We start from the raw sequence: 6,073 nt of genomic DNA on the forward strand, positions 1-6,073 counted from the left end.
TGGATAATTGCAGCAATCGCAGAGAGATTTGTGAGAGAGAAAGTAGAGAAAATTGAGAAAAACTATTAAGGTCGCACGGAACAAGACTGCAATTGCACAACAGATTAGGAATAACCAGCGGAAGTCTTTCGGCAAAGCTTTCAAAGTTGGAGATTTGGTTCGATTGAAGTTATCGACAGCTGAGAGACGCCGTTGTGGAGGTGGTAAACTTGCACCATATCTTTCGAAGAAATATAGAGTTATAGAAATACTTCGTGGTGGCTGGACGTATAAATTAACCCCCAGCAGAGGGACTATAATAGACGAAGTAAAAAATAAAGACATTTTGACGAACTGGAGCAGGCCCCTGTAAGCAAATATTCATGGGAAACCGCATTGGCTGATCATTCAGATGAAGAAGTCATCAGAATAGAGTCAGGGATTGGAAGTAATTCAGAAGGAATACGTCGGTCTACTCGGGAGCGCCATCCTCCAAGTCGTTTGCAGGTGGATCCCAGTAAAAGATCCTATGAATCGGAAGAGGAGGAATTCTGGGATGAATGTTCTAACAGCGGAAATGAGTTAGAAGACGATCAGAATGCTTTATGGTAATGATAAGGCTCGTATTGATAAAATGTAAACATGTAAATGGCAATATTTATTTTATTTTATTTTATTCTTGTATTATTTAGGAAATTTATTTTATTGGCATTCCCGATTTATTCATATATTGTCTCATAAATAAGAAGGGGAGTGAGATAGTTTGTATACTTAACTGTCTAACGATTGTTATTCTCCGAAGTAATATTCATATAACTGTTATGCTAATTATTGCTGTAATATTTCTTAACTGCTTTTGCTGTTAACTATCATAATCATTGTTTACTTCCTGTATATACTATTTCTCAGTATTCAGTACTGAACTGTATCTTGTACCTTGAGGTTTGGATAATAAATACCAAGAGAAACCGCTGTGTTTGTTAAACCATGACTGATAGAACTGAAATTAAATGTGCCTTGCTTTTGAAGACGTGGCTATTAGCCTTTTGACATAATTACAGACCTTCACAAAGAAAACTGCTACTGTTGATTTTCATTGTACTGTAGCCACTTAACATAAGGAATTGTGTTGTACAGTTTTTTTTTGTAATCAAAGACTTTTGCAGCTCTTAGTCTGTCTCAAAAATTTGTATAATAAATAATTAACCTACATTCTTTGTTTTTCAGGCAAGGCTTCAGCCTCAGGGCCTGTGGTCGTTTGAATACATCGATAAAGACAATTCAGTATAACTTGAAGATTCTTTCAAAACGTGGGTTAGGTCTGTAGTTATCTTTGTTAAAATAAGAAAATGCAACTTGATTATTAACACCACTGCATGAAGCAAAGCACTACTTTCCTCTTTCAGGAGCTAAATCCATAAATATATAAGCATAAACTTAACCACATGATAAAGAGCAAAGTAATATCCCTCAACATAGCAATGCTATTAGCGGGTCCAAATGCAGGCATATTTTGTTGAGATGTTAAAGGATAATTGGCAGTTCAAAAATTGAACAAGAAAGTTTTTAGGAAGTATACATAATGCTTAATGTGCTAATAAGTATGTATAGGTGGCATATTAGACTTGTACTTGCAATTAGTTAACTATAGTACATATTTTGATAGAGAAATATCAGATAAGCAACTTTTAGAATTTACAAGATAGCTGAATCATGCAATCCTTGCAATATAACTTTGATGTATGTATCACTACTGAAGGTCATGTTTTAATTCAGGCCAAGAACTAAGTTAGAAGTGACTCATCATTCAAGGAGCCCTGTGATGCAACACTTGTTGGACTGAAATTGAAGATAAGTCTTCCTTTTAGACGTTGTGACATTCCTGTGATATATAAAAAATTTAGGTTTGTTCAGTAAGGGAGAAACTAATTCTAACAATCGTATAGGTTTGTATAATTGTTAAGTATATTATATTAACACTGATTTTTAAACGAATGGTTTTAAGGCAAATTACAAACTGAATTTCTAACCTTTTTAAAACTGCAGGGCTTGTAACTGGCACCGTTAAGGCATAATAAGACCGTTCATTTCATGTGGGGTATTATAAATTCACAGATTATGGTCCTTGGCACACTGTCAAAGTAATAATACTATAAATCTTCCATCCTTGAGACTCGTAGGCCCTTACTCTTGGTTATATGTACATCAGCAAGGAACTCTCAAGTTATCTTAAATTATTATGGTTTGTGTAGTTACCCTAGCATGTGAAAAAGCCAGTGCTTTTTCACACTTTCAAACTGATTTCCCCTTATTGTCATGTCCTTATAACCTTGAGTTAATGAACCCAGTTTTGCTTGAAATATGATAAAAATATAATTGATATAGTCAGAGGCGTTCCTAGAGTCTTTGGCACCCGGGGCTTGTTATTCCAGGCTAATATTCCTTTGCATCCCCCTCCCCACAAAGCCCAATAACTTCAGAATTTTGATAAGGAATGACTATATAGCTTTTTTGTTTTGCTGATATCTTGTAATATTTAAACAATATAGTAGGTACATTGACATTTCATTCTTAGCCACTTGTAATATATGCATATTGTAGGCTAGATAAAACCATAATCGTAACTAAAACAAATTTTGCTTTGCAACAGAGAAGAAATCAATGTAAAAGAAAGCATCTTTAAATTAAGCTAAATATTCTCCTTTTGATTTACTAAAGAAGACAAATTTTACACTATTTCTACGTGCCTTAGCAGCACCAAACTTGTTGATTACATAATCAAAATTAATATTCTTTACATACTCATTTTCTATAAAAATGATAGCAAGACTGTTCAATCTTGCTTAACTCATTGTTGATCGAAGATCATTCTTCATAAGCTTCAGCTTGAAGAAACTTCCTTCGCATATGCTACTGATACACAAATTGTTAAAAAAAGTCTCATGCACAGAGATAAATTTGGCAAGGATTCTCCAAAGCCCCATTTAACAATGAACTTGAGAAATTGTAGGATCGTTCGTCCAAGTGTTCCCCGAAGTTGTTCTTTATTCACAGAGAGCAAGGTGTGTGGCTGAATGGCTACAAATGTTGACAGCACATTATCCATGGCCTCTGATCGAATATTCAGTTCTTGACTAAACTTATCTATACATTCAAACATTGATCTCCTCATTTCCTCTTGCAATGTCAGTCCACTATCTCTAGCAAGCTCTCCGGGCTTTTTTTTTTTTTTATTCTTCCTCGTCTTTCCATGGATATACCCATTTCTTCACATACTTGACTTGCTTATACAATTACTTTCTCACAATTTCATTGCGCTGACTTCTAAGGAACAATTTCAAACCTTTGATCTTTACACAGCATTTCTCCAAGCTTATTCCATCTGTTTGCAAATATTTTTGTGTAAAGGTCCACTTCTTCCAATATATCACACTAAAATGAGAAAAATAACAAAAATGAAAAATCACACACTGCTTTTAGTAAACTTTCAGCTGATCCTCTTGTATCTACATTTTCTTTTTGGTCTGTCAATGTCTCCAAGGCAGTAATCAGCTTTTCAAATTGTTTCTTGAGTGGCTTTACAGCGACACAATGTGCGCTCCATCTAGTCTGAGAAAGTTATTTTAACTGTGAGGTCCATATTTTCTTTCAGTACTTCCCATCTGTGCGTTGAAAGTGCAAAGAAGCAATAAAGTCTCTGTACTGTTCCAAAGAATGTGAAACACATTGATTTAATTCCAAAAGAGTGCACTCCACAAAGCCTTTGGATTTGATTCTTTTATTTTTTACTGCACTCCACCATGAATACCAGCCACAGCTGCAGCACTATCGTATCCTTGACTACGGCAAAGTGTAATGTCTAGCCCATCATTCTCTAAACTAGTTAGTATATCCTTTGTAAGATCACTTGCTGTTTTTCCGTCAACAGGAATGAACCCTAAAACAGACTCTCTCACTTCAACAGAATCACCTTCAATATGAACATAACTAATAATTTTAGACATTGATCAATTTTTATAAAAAGAAAACGAGCGATTTCTGCCTCAGAAAGTCACTGAATAATAATAATAATAATAATAATAAGGAAAAGTATGGATGCCTGGTACCACCAGGAACCCCGCCCCGACGTTGCAGAGCCCATCAAGCTTTTCTACAAGGGGCACTTCCACCGGAGGTACAAGGAGGACGAACAAGCCCTCAAAAAGATCATCGAGGAAAACGTCAGCCCCGCCGACCAGACAGAAATTATTAAATTAATTATATATTATAAAACGAAGAAGACGAGCAGCCTGGTGATGAGAAACAATCCTTCGGCGCCACTGCAGGATCCCTTGAAGAAGACGAGTGTGGTCTACCGTTACACATGCCCCGTCCGAGGATGCCTCGGCAAATACGTCGGTATGACCTCCATGCGTTTCTCCAAGCGAATCTCTGCCACGCCAAGAAGGGAGCCATATTCAACCACGCCAGGACTGCTCATAACAAACGGATAAAAAGAAATTATATTATCCCTAATATCATAATAATAGATCAGACAACAGATCCCCGACGTCTGCGCCTCCTAGAAGCCCTTCATATAGGTAAGGAGAAACCAAACTTAAATATAACTCAAGAAACGTTTTCTCCTTCCCACCGCCGCCCGGAGAGCAGCGAGCGACCCCCGACGATGCCAGATAATCAGGAGCCCCCACAGGATGATACGATTCCTGCTACAGACGGAATTCCTGACGTTCATCCCCAGGCACACCAGTGTGGCGCTCGCACAAGAGAATCCCCGAGACCTTCGAGGCGAGATCCACGGCTTCGCCCAAGACCGGCCCGACCAATGAGAATGCAACTCTAGGTCCGTGCCGCTATAAATACCGTTCCGCAAACTTTCTTGCTACAGTCTCTTCAATCGACTCGTCCGAAGATGACCTACGAGAAGGTCGAAAACGTCACGTAATACCAGCTATACCAGCACCAACACCAGCCCGTAATCCAAAGACGACCCTGGCCCGAACTGAACTACGCTTACGAATAATACCGGCACTGACGGACGACCCCTGCTTGACTGGACCTGATATCCTGTTCTAATAAAAGATTCCTTCAGCATTACAATTTTTGAAAATTCCCAATATGAATATTGGCCAGTTACTCAGAAACATCGCTGAGCCTGAGAAGCGAATTGTAAGGAAAATAGAAAAAAAAACAAAATATATAAAATCAACTCTCTTAATTCTGCCATCCTTTTTAACAGTATTGCCTAAAAGAGGGTCTTCTACCAAAATAACAAAATAATAATGATAATAATAATAATAATTAATTAATAATATAATTAATAATAATAATAATAATAATAATACTTGGAAACTTCAAACGGAGGAATTGGATATATTCTATGAGCCTTTATGACACCCCCAATCAAGCTGTCACCCAGGGCAGACCCCCCACCCCCCATTTAGTACACCACTGGATATAGTGTGAATTCATGTACCACCATAGCTAATAGCCTAGATTTATGTCATCAACAGCAGCTTTTCTCCTACATACCTGGGCAAGATTCCCTCTGAAAACGGAAGAATTATCCATAGGTTCCAAAAAAAAAATAATAATAAATAAATTTAGATTTTGAATTAGTCTTACTGGTTTTAAAATAACTGGCCCACATACATGCAAGTCATTTTCAGGGTGAGATAAAAACAGTCTAATATCAATAACTTGCTTAATTATTCAAATACAGTGATCTTGGTTTTTGAAGAATTATTACATATAGCAATTTCTTCCATATTTTTCACCCCTGGACAAAGCCCAACTGCACCATCTAGCTACGTTAATAGTCAAGTTTCAGGTTGGTGGATGGGGGAGACAAACTGGATAATATTCTAAACCCTCAAAGGAGGTAGGTCATTGCTTACAGAAAGATGGTAGGTTGCAATGTCCAGATGTCCCTTTTTCCATATTTAGTATGGCTGGATGTTTTATAGAAATTTATTGATGTAACAGGATATATCTCGTGTCTAATTAATCCTCTGAGGATTGTTCCATTAAAGATTAATGAATTAAAGCTGTAAACAGAAGCTACCATAGAGTATTAAAGAGATTTGATAACATA

Source organism: Macrobrachium nipponense, chromosome 18 (assembly GCF_015104395.2).
Source record: "Macrobrachium nipponense isolate FS-2020 chromosome 18, ASM1510439v2, whole genome shotgun sequence".
In the NCBI taxonomy this organism is placed as follows: Eukaryota; Metazoa; Arthropoda; class Malacostraca; order Decapoda; family Palaemonidae; genus Macrobrachium; species Macrobrachium nipponense.